Below are 13,936 nucleotides of genomic sequence, written 5' to 3' on the forward strand. Positions count from 1 at the left end.
AATAAAACTCATAGAAAATAATTCCGGATAATAAAGCTTTAATCTTTAACAAGAACTAAAAAGTCAACCCAAAAGTCAACCCCCTGGTTCGCACCTCGGAACCCGATAAATTTTACAAAACCCGAACACCCATTCCGATACGAGTTCAACCATACCAAAATTATCAATTTCCGACATCAATTCGTCCTTCAAATCATCATTTTATATTTTGAAAGATTTTTATAAATTTCCAATTTAATTCACTAATTAAATGATGAAAATAGCAATGGATTCATGAAATATAACAAGATTCGGGTAGAGAACTCTTACCCCAATGAGTTGCTTGAAAAACACACGAAATATCTCCCAAAACCAAGGTCTACAACTCTAAACATGATAACAATCCTCAAACCTTTCGAAAAATATGATTCTGCCCAAGGATCCCGCTTTTGCCGTCAACAGGTCGCTTTTGTGACTTCCGCTTCTGCGGAATTTATCCGCTTCAAAGGAAATGCCTTGCCTTAGCCAAAGTCGCTTTTGCGACAGCATATGCGCTTCTGCGACAATATATGCCCTTCTGCGACAGCATATGCGCTTTTGTGCTCAACAACCGGCACATGGGACTTCGCATGTGCGCCCAAAACATCCGCTTCTGCGATCCTCCCCTTCCAGCCTTGTTCCGCATCTGCGCCCCTTCTCTTCCGCACCTGCGATCAATGCACTTGCGCCTAGGGTTCACAGGTGCGACCACACCAGACCCCTGCCCAAACCAGCTTCTCTCAATATGATCCAAATGATCCGAAACCTGTCCAAAACACACTCGGGACCCCCGGGACCCCGTCCGAAAGTACCAACAAGTTTCATAACACAACACAGACCTACTCGAGGCCTCAAATCACATTAAGCAATATTGAAACTACGAATCGCACCTGAATCGAACTTATGAACTTTCAAATCTTCCAACTTCCAAAACACGTGCTGAAACATATCAAATCAATCCGGAATGACGTCGAATTTTGCGCACAAGTTCCAAATGACATAACGGAGATAATCCAACTCTCGGAATCGCATTCCAACCCCGATATCTCCAAGGTCAACTCTTGTTCAAACCTCTCAACCTTCCAAAACTTCAACTTTTCAATTTTTTCCAAAATGCTTCAAATTACCCTACGGGCCTCCAAATCCAAATCAGGGCGCACACCTAAATCCAAAATCACCATTCGAAGCTATTGGAATCATCAAAACACCACTTCAGAGTCATCTACACAAAAGTTAAATTTCGGTCAACTCTTACCGCTTAAGCTTCTAAAACAAGAATCCTTCTTTCAAATTGATCATGAATCATCCGAAAATCGAACTCGACCACACACGCAAGTCATAACACATAATACAAAGTTGCTCGAGACCTTAAGCCACCAAATGGGATGCTAAATCTCAAAATGACTGGTCGGATCGTTATATTCTCCCCCTTTTAAACAAACGTTCGTCCTTGAATATGTCAAGAACCATTCCGAGGTCATCAAATCACTGAGTGAACTACCATACATACACCCTCGGGCGATCCCACGTTACCCCAATCCACATAGGCCCGACGACACCATCCCAACGTAAAAATATCCCTTTCACCTACACGGGTAAACCTTAGAATCGAATTTCTCACCATCCAATCATTTCCAAAAGACCCGATTCCTACATCAGCACACAATATTAGCCTCAACCAGCTGCAACAACTTATGCCTACACCCACAAGATACAACCACACGACGTAACACATCACACATATGCCTTAACAATAACTCTAGCCATAATAGCTGCCCATAATCTAATCCAGCATCGACAATTAGCCTCATAACCACTAGAATCATGTTTCAAACCTTCCAACACTGTTAACGATGCAAGAAACATGAAGACCTCATAACTATTCACCCGAAACAACAAGACACATCTAATACCACCTGGGCACACACCTCACAAGATAAAACTCAATAAGCAGCACGAATATGACTGAATATACAAGGAAACACATAAGAGAACTATCAAACAAGCCCGACGGGCACCACTCCCTATCAGTATCATACTACAAATCAATTTCACAAGGGAGAATCAAAACATATGAACTAATCGCAAGGATCTCATCCTGATATAAATCGCAGGGGTCTCACCCTCAACTCTGAATCACAAGTAGAATACATATCATACCAACTGAAACCTTCCTCTAATTCAATTTTCGCTAACAAAGTCACAACACATACTGAACTCCCACACCGGTAGAGCATCTAATCCACAATTCGTAACCAACCATCCAGAAATCACATCAAAACTACCGAAATGAGTGACAGAAAGACACTTCTAGTTTCATAGCTCTCAATAATGAATGAAAACAAAATGATAGACACGGACTACTACTATTGAATCTCCCAACAGGGGTAAACAAATAAGTAGAGTACCAAATCACTAAACTCACCCGTATGAGAAGTAACATAGAAGATCTCACCCCGATAAGCAAAGTCGAAACAAAATACGAATGATGCTCCTTTATAACAAATCAAAACCATACCCATACAATATCATCTGGTGTAGCGGCCTCATCCCTACCATAGAAATCACATCAACGAGATGAGCCTCCCCCTCTTGGGCGCCCTCTACTCACCTTACCTTCACCCCAAGCTGGCGGTGCAGGGATATCAGCAGCTGGAGCAGAACTCATAGCCTGAATACCCCGTTGTGACACATCTATCCAGAGTCTCGGATAACCTTTCACCATGTGGCTGGTATTCCCACACTTAAAAAAATCTCTCCACAGACGTGGCTATAAAAGTTATCCGGTACGGGTACCCTGAGACCTATGGGTACCTGAAATACTGTGCAAATCCTGGAGTGCAAACTAAACTAGCTGACACATAAAACCTCTACCATACCATACCCTGCCTCCAAAATAGGGACCAGGATATTCTCCCAGTCTACGAGGCCTCTTAGCCTCCCTGTCCTCTCTCTCCTGACCCTATATGCCCTCTAATCGACGGGCGATCTCTACTACCTACTGAAATGAAACATCCGACTCTAACTCCCGAGCCATGCCAAACTAGATATCATAACTGAGCCCCCCTCCCCCTCCCCCCCAATGAACCTGCGGACTCGCTCTCTGATTGTAGAAACCAAATCAAGTGCATGTCTGGACAAATCACGGAATCTAACGGCATACTCTGACACCAACATAGTGCCCCGGCGCAGTTTCTCAACTCCGTACTCCATGCTTCACGAAGGATCTGGGGAACAAACTCTCTCAAGAACAACTCTGAAAACTGAGTCCATGAAAGTGAAGCTGCATCGGCCGGACTATCCAACTCATATGCTCGCTACCACTGATATGCCAAGTTGGACTATACTAAAAGCAACCCCACTCGTCTCCACAACACCCGTAGTATGGAGAATACGGTAGCTCTCCCCTTGGAACCCATGTGCATCCTCTGAAGCCAAACCACTAAAAGTAGGAGGGTGATATTTCTTGAACCTCGCAAGTCTAAGTTGTTCTTTCTCAAATGTTGTTTCCCTAACCGCGGGCGGAACTGGGATAATAGGTTGTGTCGGCATGACACCTGGAACCTGACCAACGTGTACTCGCTACTCTGGAGTACGGCTGATGGGATTCTGAGCTCCTTCCCTGATCTGTGAAGTAACTAGTGCAATCGAAATAAACCCCACCTGAGCCAATGTACCAAACATGCTCAGGAACTGTGCTAAAGTCTCCTGAAGTCATGGGATCGCAACAGGCGCCTCTGGTACCTATCTCCCAACCGGAGCTACTGGCAGCTCCTCAACAGTTGCTCTGATAGGTGTTATAGTTGTAGCACGTATTCCTCCTCGACTTCTGCCTCTGCCCCTAGCAACACCATCTCTGGGGGCAGCATCATCGGTAACTGCAGTTCGTATCCTCACAATTTGTGAGAGAATAGAATGAGAAAGGTTCAAACTCCGAGATCAATAAATTTGCACGATAAGAACGAAGGAAATGAACTGTCCTAATAGTTCTGTAGCCTCTCGAAGATAAGTACAGACGTCTCTGTACCGATCCACAAGACTCTACGAACTCGTTTATGACTCGTAGTACCTATGAACCTAGAGCTCTGATACCAACTTGTCACGACCCTAGTTTTCCCTCTGTAGGATGTTGTGGCGGCATCTAGTCTCTACGACTAGGTAAACCTAATACTTAACGAAATAAACTGACAGAAATTAACCAATAGAACTATTAAGCAGATACCGAATGTTTCTAAATGAACACAACATTTACAACATGAAATAGCATCCCAAAACAGGTAGTACAAGTCATAAGCTCTACTAAGTTTACTAGAAAAATCCATGAATACAATTGTTTGGAAAAGAATTAAACAGTACAAGTACAAGATTAGAAGGTGACTCCGAGGCCTGCGAATATGACAACAGGTTTACCTTGAGTCTCCATAGCAATGCTCGACCAACCAGCTAATAATCAACAATAACCGTGGCACCTGGATCTGCACAAAAATATGTAGAAGCATAGTATGAGTACACCACAGCGGTACCCAGTAAGTATTAAGACTAACCTTGGTGGAGTAGTGACGAGGGACAGTCAAGACACCTACCGAACTAAATAACCTGAACAAGTGTGAAGATGAACTAACAGAGAAACAATATTAATATAAAGCTAAGCAGGATAAGGAATACCAAATAATGCTTGCAATGATACACTAGTAAAAACAATAATTAACAGGAAGCAGTCAGGTAACAGTGCAGTAAAGTAAGCTGAATACGGTTTACGTCCGGTGATTCCAAATAAAGAAAAACCAGCAACAACTCAATAAGGACAACTGCTTTTACACCGGATCTCTCAAGCATTTTCACGAGGTACCAAACCTCATAATCACAGCTCGCGGGTTCCAATTCATGAACCCTAATCACTTAGCATCTTGTACTCGCATTACAACTCATAACCGCACGGACGACTCACGTGCCAGGAGAACAACTCTCACACAGAAGGCAAGTAAACAAGAGTACATGTAATGGTCAATAGCGTCAGGATTCATCTTCTTAAACCGATATGGGTGATTTATCTACGTGTATGCTTGTGCTAGTGTTCTACCACAATTCAAGTCAACCAATGAGAGTAGAGACAACGAATGGCACATAAGAAACGATCACCACGAAATGTACAGTGTAAGCAAGATAGCAATGAAGTTGAAGCAACGACAAGCATAACAAGATTGGCTACATAGAACTAAGCAAATATTGCAACACGGAGGAAGACAATTAATAGTATGCTAAGGAAACAACAATAAAAAACAAGTACAAAAGAATGGGAACTGACAACAAGAGCCCTACCGAGGTACTGCCTCGTAGTCTCAAATCATAAAATAAATCACAACTTTCCTTATATCACCACGGGAGCCTTTATATTCAGTTTTGAAAATCATTTATCTCGAAATAGCATCCCGCGTTTTAGCCCACCTTATCACACCGCATGACTTCTAGTAGTTCCCCTACTAACTATGTGTTTCAAGACCACCTTATCTCACCGCATGCGTTTCAACACCCATACCTTATACCGTCACATGCGTATCAATAATAATAATATCACGTCGGAAACCTCGTGCAATATAATAATAACCGCACGGCAGAAACCTCGTGCAAATACAATAACAACCGCACGGTAGAAACCTCGTGCAAACACAATAACAATTCTTTCAACAATAACATGTGTGCCAAAACATAACAACTCAACAAAATAACTTTCACAATATATACACATATGCCACAACATTTTGTCAAAACAGTTTCAATATCGCAACCACGCATAGCACTCGACTCAACAACATTGAATACAACAACAACAACAATAACACGAGAATACGTCAAGTAAATCAACACAAGAACTTCAAAACACAAAGAAACGGAAGAACGAACTCACAAAGAAAGACACAACAGGGAAATAATAGTCTCAACAAGAATAGTTCAACAAGGAAGAGGTAATGTGTAACAATGATTCCACGAAAGTACAATTCGACAACAAGAGAGGTAGCATGAATAAATGACCCCAAATAAGAATATGTCAACAATGAAAGGGATAACAAACTTCCATTAAGGATAAGCAATTACGGAAGAGATAAAAATGATTTCAATTAAGGTTAAGCAATTACGAAAAGAAAATAATGATTTCAATTAAGGTTAATCAATTACGAAAATGATAGCATGGCGTTAAAAGAGGCAACAACTTCAGTTAAGGCACATAAGAGTTTAATCGGCAATAATGGTAGAACATGAAGTAATTAATTCCAATTAAGATACGTAAGGGTGAATTTAGTAAATGGGGGATTTAACATGACAAACAACTTCATATCTAATGAACATAAGAACCTAATAGCCCTAAATGGTCAAATTTCCACAAATAATCCTGAGCACGTACTCGTCACCTCGCGTACACGACCTCCACATGACACAATTAGCACAAATGACTCAAATCCAAAGGGGAAATTTCCCCCACATAAAGTTAGGCAAGATACTTACCTCAAAGAAGCTAGACCGATACTCTAAAATGACCTTCTCGAGTGAAACAACCTATGGATGGCTCAAATCTAGACAAAATAACTTCAAATCATAAATAAAATTCATAGAAAATAGTTCCGAATAATAAAGCTTCAATCTTTAACAAGAACTAAAAAGTCAACCCAAAAGTCAACCCCTAGGCCCGCATCTCGGAACTCCATAAAATTCATAAAACCCGAATACCCATTCCGATACGACTTCAACCATACCAAAATTATCAATTTCCGACATCAATTCGTCCTTCAAATCATCATTTTACATTTTGAAAGATTTTTACAAATTTTCCCCAAATTTTTAATTTAATTCACTAATTAAATGATGAAAATAGTAATGGATTCATGAAATATAACAAGATTCGGGTAGAGAACACTTACCCCAATGAGTTGCTTGAAAAATCCACGAAACATTTTCCATAACCGAGGTCTACAACTCTAAAAATGATAAAATCCTTAAACCCTTCGAAATATATGATTCTGCCCAGGGATCCCGCTTTTGTGGTTAGCAGGTCGCTTCTGCAGAATATATCTTCTTCTGCGGAAATGCCTTGCCTCAGCCAAGGTCGCTTCTGTGATAGTATATGCACTTTGGCGCGTGCGCTTCTACGCTCAACATCCCGCACCTGCGACTGTGCAGGTGCGCCCAAAACATCCGCTTCTGCGATCCTCCCCTTCCAGCCTTGTTCCGCATCTGCGCCCCTTCTCCTCCGCACATGCGATCAAATCACCTGCACCCAGGGTCTGTAGGTGCGACCACACCAGACCCCTACCTAAATTAGCTTCTCTCAACATGATCCAAATGATCTAAAACCCGTCTGAAATACACCTGGGGCCCCCGAGACCCCGTCCAAATTTACCAATAAGTTCCATAACACAACGCGGACCTACTCGAGGCCTCAAATCACATCAAACAATATCGGCACTATGAATCGCACCTCGAATCGAACGTATGAACTTTCAAATCTTCCAACTTCCAAAACTCGTGCTGAAACATATCAAATCAACCCGGAATGACGTCGAATTTTGCACACAAGTTCCAAATGACATAACGGAGCTAATACAACCCTCGAAATCGCATTACGACCCCGATATCACCAAGGTCAACTCTCGGTAAAACCAGGTCCGGCCTATATTTTTCAAAATTACCCCGTTCGGTCAAAATCGATCATCATTTCTTTATCCGACAACTCTTTCATCCTTCCCGGGTAAAGAGGGGCAGCTGTTGATACCCAATTTTACCTCATATTTTATATATATATATATATAGCACATATGCATCATCATTTGATTTACAAGCATACACAAGTATTTTTCATAATTTTTCATAATTTTTAAATCCAACAATTACCCTACAAATTATTTTTATAATGATTTAATCATCTAAACTTATCATTTATACCAATATGAGGTTTTAAATATTTTTAGTTTAGGGCTTGAAACACGTGGCTTGTAGGGGAACTACTGGAAGCCATGCGGTGGGATAAAATGTGGGATACTATTTCGAAAAAAATGATTTTCAAAATTAAATATAAAGGCTCCCGCGGTGATATAAGGAAAGTTGTGATTCATTTTATGATTTTAGACTACGAGGCGGTACCTCGGTAGGGCTCTTGTTGTCATTTTCCCATTCTTTTGTACTTGTTTTTTTATTGTTGTTTCCTTAGCATACTATTAGTTGTCTTCCTCCGTATTGCAATATTTGCTTAGTTCTATGTAGCCAATCTTGTTGTGCTTCCCGTTGCTTCAACTTAATTGATGTCTTGCTTACAATGTGCATTTTGTGGTGATCGTTTCTTATGTGTTATTCGTTGTCTCTACTCTCATTTGTTGCCTTGAATTGTGGTAGAATACTAGCACAAGCATACACGTAGATGAATCACCCATATCGGTTTAAGAAGATGAATCCTGATGCTATTGACCATTACATGTACTCTTGTCTACTTGCCTTCTGTGTGAGAGCTGTTCTCCTGGCAAGTGAGTCGTCTGTGTGGTTATGAGTTGTAATGCGGGCACAAGATGCCAATTGATTAAGGTTTATGAATTAGAACCCGCGAGCTGTGATTATGAGGTTTGGTACCTTGTAGAAATGCTTGAGAGATCTGGTGTGAAAGAGGTTGTCCTTATTGAGTTGTTGCTGGTTTTCCTTTATTTTGTATCACCAGACTTAGACTGTGTTCAACTTACTCTACAACACTATTACTTGACTGCTTCCTGTTAAATATTGTTGTTACTAGTGTATCATTGCAAGCATTATTTGGTGTTCCTTATCCTGCTTAGCTTTATATTAATATTGTTTCTCTGTTAGTTCACCTTCATACTTGTTCAGGTTGTTTAGTCTGGTATGTGTCTTGACTGTCCCTCGTCACTACTCCACCGAAGTTAGTTTTGATACTTACTGGGTACCGTTGTAGTATACTCATACAACGCTTCTGCATATTTTTGTACAGATCCAGGTGCCATAGTTATTATTGATTATTAGCTGGCTAGTCAAGCATTGCTATGGAGACTCAAGGTAAACCTGGTGTCTCGTTCACAGGCCTCGGAGTCACCTTTTGATATTGTACTTGTACTATTTAATTCTTTTCTGAACAGTTGTATTTAGGGATTTTTTTAGTAAACTCAGTAGAGCTTATGACTTGTATTACCGGTTTTGGGATGTTATTTCATGTTGTAATGTTGAGTTCATTTAGAAATATTTGGTATCTTCTTAATAGTTCTGTTTAATTTCTGTCAGTTTATTTTGATAAGTGTTAGGCTAACCTAGTCGTAGAGACTAGGTGCCATCACGATATCCTACGGGGGAAAAACTGGGGTTGTGACACCTATCTATCATGAAAGAAGTGCCCTTACAAGAATAAATAGTCCATATACTCAAATCAAAGAATGAATATAATTTAAGGACTTAGCATCAAAGAACAACTCTCGCACTCACAAAAGAATTCACATTTATGCACAAAGAACAATAAGCTTGCCCATTATGTACATTTCTACTAATTAAGTATGCTCGAATAGAATCAAATAGGATTTTAACGGGTTGTAATGTTGGCTAGGGGATGGGTAGGGGAACTATATAATAGTGACTTGCACTTTCCTAATCACTCTGCCCTTTTAGACTTCTTCACCCATTATTTTCTACTCTTCACTTTATTTTTCAGCCCTCTCTTCATCAATTGTTTTACAAATATTTCCCTCTATCAAGAACGTTTCATTTTTTTTTCAAAGCAATTTTTTTTTTCATTCATTTTTTTTTCTTTTTCATGTCACATTCCTTCTAAGAGGGCATTTTCATCACTTTTCAGCCATCATTGGTCACCATTTTTTACTTAATCATCCCTTTCTTCAAATTTAATAATTAATATCACAGTCTAAGAAACAGTGCTCAAGGAAGCAGGGTACAAAAATTAAGGATTCAACAAAAGAATCAAGGCAAAAATACGGCTTCCAAACAAAAGGCTATAGGCTCAACGGGCTAACTAGTGGTACAATATCTGAAAAGGCTAAAATTCACAAGACATATCAAAGAAAACCTATTTTCATCTTCTAAACAGAGCAACACTTTTATTTCGCTTTAATAACATGCATGACAAGTTCTAGACTAAGATGCAAAACATGAAATATATGTAAGAAATCCTCACCTCACATGACACAAGTATCAATAAAGATGGATAAATTCTACTCTAAGACAGACAGGTGCTTCACTTGCTCTCTTTAGCACCTAGATATTCTTCAATACCTTTTGCAATCTTCCATGCAAGATGAGGGAGATCAATTACCAAGTCAACTCCTATAGTCTCATCTTGTTAACAAAAACTTAAGCTATTAGTTATGAGAGAGATCTATCTGTCTAAACATGCCTCCAGTTATAGGAGTTTCCATCTTTTATTTCTCTCTGAAGTTTCATGCAACAAGATTGGTCTTTGAAATTTTCTCAGCAAGAAATACTCAACTGAATAGAAGAAAATATACCAACTGTGCCTTCTCCAGGACCATGTGCTGCTATATAAGAAAAACCAACATCTGGAAACAGCCCAATTCCATTTTCTGGCATCGCTAGAACAGTCCTCTGGAACCCAAAAAAAAGTGTAACTAAGATGTACTTGCAAAAATGAGTAATCCTCCATAGACGTAGAAAAGTACCTCTGTGATAAGCTTGTAACGACCATGACCAGATAAACCAATTCCAAAGCCCATTGTAACGCCATCCATGAAGCTGATGTAAGGCTTTTTGTACTCGAAGATTTTACATATTAGAGGATACTCAGCTGTGAATACCTGTTACATGCATTTCTACTTTCACATAAAGCTCTTCTTCTAACTCAGCCACGGTATTCAAATCAATATAAGCATAAAATAACACATTCAAGCACTACATAGGAGGATCAGATACTTCTGTATAAATTGTGGAAGAACAGATTGGAGCATGTTCTGGTGATGATTTGGAGTTAAGAGGCTCCTAGATACACGTGTGTGCCTGAGAAAGAGAGCCTAAATTATCTTTCACATGGAAAGAACTTAAGATGTATGTACCATATACTGCTACACGCATGTGCATACACATGAAGGGATAAGCGCTATGATTGCATCAGATGATCAAAGATTGTTAAATAAGCACCCAATTGGTTGCATAGGATTAAGTGCACTACCAAACTTAAAGATAAGCATGCTAAAAGAAAGGTCCATAAGTCTTCTAACATGCTTATCTTTGAGTTTGACAGTTCACATAATCTTACACAACCAATGACCACTTATACAAGTCTTAGATAGTAGTAAAAGAACTTAGTGGGGAGCAAAACCATTTGCGACATTCATAAAAATATTGACTTGTGAAAACAGATATTGTTTACATCAGAAGAGTAGAACTTAGAGAAAAAATTAAACTATCTTCAGGATGACACAATTATAATGTGGCTCAATGTTGTTTTCTATAGGTTTAACAAAACTCTCTCTAACTTCACAGAGTAGGGGTAAGGTGTGCGTATACTCTACCCTCCCCAGACCGCACTTTGGGGTCTGGACGGCACAATTATAATGCATCGTCAGGAAAAGTCAAAATTTTTTGATTTTTTTTCTCTTTTTTCGTTTTTTTTATACTTCTTTTTACAAAAACTAGTACACTAAGAAAGAGTACTACAACTAAGCTAGGATAATACAGAAAATCACCCAGACAATCTCCTCACCCCACACTTAAAATTGTGCAATGTACTCATTGCATACAATAAATAAATAGAGGGTAAAAGAGACTCTCTAGTAGGCTAATGGCCAAAGTATTAGCAGCTCACGTGATACTCAGACTTCTCCCAGACATGGTCCTTATTTTCAACCACCTGCTCGATTTTTCACATGCCAATTGGCTTTGACTCCATGCTCCTACTCCTACAAAGCACAAAAATAATACTGCAACAATAAAAAAATTAAAAAAAAAACAAAAACAAAAAGAAATAGTAGAATTGGGTTGCCTCCCAACAAGTGCCTTATTTAACATCGCGGTACGATGCCATCACTTTCACCACTTTTTTCTCCACCTTGAAGATATGAATTGCGCCCCCAGTTTCGCATCAATTTTTCTGTCACGTTCCAGGGGCGGTAGTACGAATCCAAAAGAGCCACGTAAACAATGTCGCATATTGCACTTCTTGGCCTTTAAATGAGGGATGCCATTTTGTCTCCTTGGCATCACAAATTTCAGAATATATGCACTTTATTCCTCATCCATTAAATTCTCCATATGCTCGAATGGATCAATTCTCATGTCACCAGCCAAACACATTATTGAAAAATGGTTAGAATGAGGTCCAAAGCGCTCCAACTCTAGAATCGCTTCACTTTTGACATCCTCACTTTTGCACACTTCGTCAACCTTGGCATCATTAATAATATTTTGGTCAAATAGTAAAAATTTCTCTTTTCGCTCCACAATCTGGCAGTATCCACAATAATTAGTTGCAGGGCATCAGACACCTCAAGTTTTTATTTAATTGAGCATGCATGTCATGGATACCTAAACTAAATTGGTCTATCTCCTACCTGAGATCAGTTTTTCCGTCTATCAGCTATTTTGTCATATTTGAAAGACCATTACGGAGAAACCCATGAAATTTTATTAGTTGAGTTTGTTCCTCTAGACAAGATTGACTCACTATATATGCTTCTTCAACTTTTATCTCTTGTAGGAACTCACCTTCTTCAGCCAATTCTTCCACTCTAGCCTTCATTCTCATGATTTCTGCACTAATTCTTTTTATAACTTTTTGATTTTCATCTTGTTTCTCGGCTACTTGCCTCACCATGTTCATAATACGGGCAGCACGTTCCACATCTTCCACTTTATTTTTCTTATCTAACTCATAAATATTATTAGAAATATCATAATTAGGGCTCAAAGAACGGTAAAAAGAATTAGGACAGCCATCCCAATGACCACCTTGACCACCACACACATTACAAATATCCACGCAAAAGATTGAGATGGTGCGCCTAACTCGCTCCCGAAAATATTCTCACAATTTTGCCACAAGTACGGTCCTCTAGAATATAGACAAGGATCACCAAAATAAGAATAACCAATATTTGATAAATTCTCATTCCAATATGCCATGTAAACAACGATAATAAAATATTAAACTAAGCTAAAACTAAAAGAAAATTGAATAGACAAAAAGTAACAATCTAATTTAGTAAAATAGTTAATTTCTAAGTCCCCGGCAACAGCGCCAAAAACATATTGCTCCCAAACGCACACTCAAGTATACATGGTCGTATAAGTAATATAGGATTGTAAGTCCAGATATCGCACTCACAGGGATTGTGATTAACTATTTACTAAATTAAACTAAGATAATTAATCTATTCAAGCGATATTCTAAAGTATGAATATTTAACTAAAACTAATCTAGAGTAGCAAACTAAGAAATTATAGAAAATACATCGGCAAGCTTAGAGACGAAATCAATGGGAGAAAATATTGCAGAACTATGGATTAGCTAACAATCCCGTTGAGTTTTCTACTTAAATTGTTGTAACGACCTGACCGGTCGTTTTAAGCTTTAGCGTTCCATTCGGTTGTTTGAGACTTTGAGTAGTTTCATATTATGTATTATGACTTCCGTGTATGGTTGGTTTCGGTTTTTGAGCGGTTCAGGATTGATTTAGAAGAATGATTCTCGTTTTAAAAGCTTTAAGTCGAAAGAGTTGACCAATATTTGACTTTTGGGTAAACGGACTCGAAATCGAGTTTTAATTATTCCAATAAGTTTGTATGATGATTTTGGATATATCCACAAAGTTTGGTTAAATTTCGATGAGTTTTGGATTTGGATTGTATGGTGATTGTTTTCAATTTCGACGTTGATTTGAGCATAAAGTTTACCATATTGAGCAAACGG

Source organism: Nicotiana tomentosiformis, chromosome 5 (genome assembly GCF_000390325.3).
Source record: "Nicotiana tomentosiformis chromosome 5, ASM39032v3, whole genome shotgun sequence".
In the NCBI taxonomy this organism is placed as follows: Eukaryota; Viridiplantae; Streptophyta; class Magnoliopsida; order Solanales; family Solanaceae; genus Nicotiana; species Nicotiana tomentosiformis.